This window comes from Acyrthosiphon pisum, chromosome X (assembly GCF_005508785.2).
Source record: "Acyrthosiphon pisum isolate AL4f chromosome X, pea_aphid_22Mar2018_4r6ur, whole genome shotgun sequence".
Lineage (NCBI taxonomy): Eukaryota > Metazoa > Arthropoda > Insecta > Hemiptera > Aphididae > Acyrthosiphon > Acyrthosiphon pisum.
This window is the reverse complement of record NC_042493.1, coordinates 85010146-85011254: the sequence shown is the minus strand read 5'-3', so window position 1 is coordinate 85011254 and position 1109 is coordinate 85010146.

Genomic DNA, 1109 nt, shown 5'->3' with positions numbered 1-1109 from the left:
ATTTAGCAACATTATAGATTCGGGCAATCGTATTTAACAAAATAGTCTAAAGTTACACGGGCGCAACCATAGATAATATAAGAATGGATAGGACATGCCTATACCAGTTCCATATGAGGCCGTGTGCTTTTTTGGGGAAGAGAGAAAGTAAAGAGAGAAAGACAATATGAGGCTTTTTGAGGTTATGTGCAAAACTGTTTTATTAAATAATAATGAATAAATATGATAGTCAGTTATATTAAGATATTTGTCAGTTTGTATTTTGATTGTTTTGCCACCTGTACCTGGAAAATGGAAATTGGAAAATAATATTTTAACAAAATAAAATTATGTTATTTAATATTCATTATTATTTATCAATTATCACATCAATATTCGCCCCATATAACCTTAAAATAGTATCACTAAATTTTCATGTGATAAGTTCTTATGTCCTATCCATTCTTATATTATCTATGGGCGCAACGGCAGCAATGCGGGAGTGAGCACTGACTGAACGAGCAAAACATGCAACTGGCTGACGGGTCAGCCAACATTACATTAGTACTTTTAATAATTTAATATCATATCATATAAATGCTGATAATAAAACCTACATCATATTATACATTATATTATATTTGATAAGTTGAAAATTAATTAATTTAACGTTGGCTGACCTGTCAACCAGTTGTCTGTCTCGCTCGTTCAGTCGGTCGCTAACTCCCGCACTGCTGTCCTTGCACGATGACAACGCGTTTGTTTGTGTTTTGAATATTGTCGTGTTATCGTAATGGTGAACCTTGTTCGTTGATTCGCCACTTCATATTTGTTTTACCCTGCTCATATCGCTCCAGTCCGCTTACGGTCATTGTTCGATAGGTACGTAAGTCTGTCACATAATAATCATGACGAGGAGACAGAATAGCCGTGGTGTGGGTCGGGCCTCGGCGATGTCCAAAGAGAAAGATGAAAAGATATTACAGTTGACAAACGAAGTGGAATATGTGAGTAGCAATTTGAATATTACCTCAAGTGATTTAAAAGTTAAAATCATTATAATTTAGTACTTTAGTCTTCATTGTTATTGAATTTTTTATATTTATAGCTTGTATGTAACTTTTTAACGG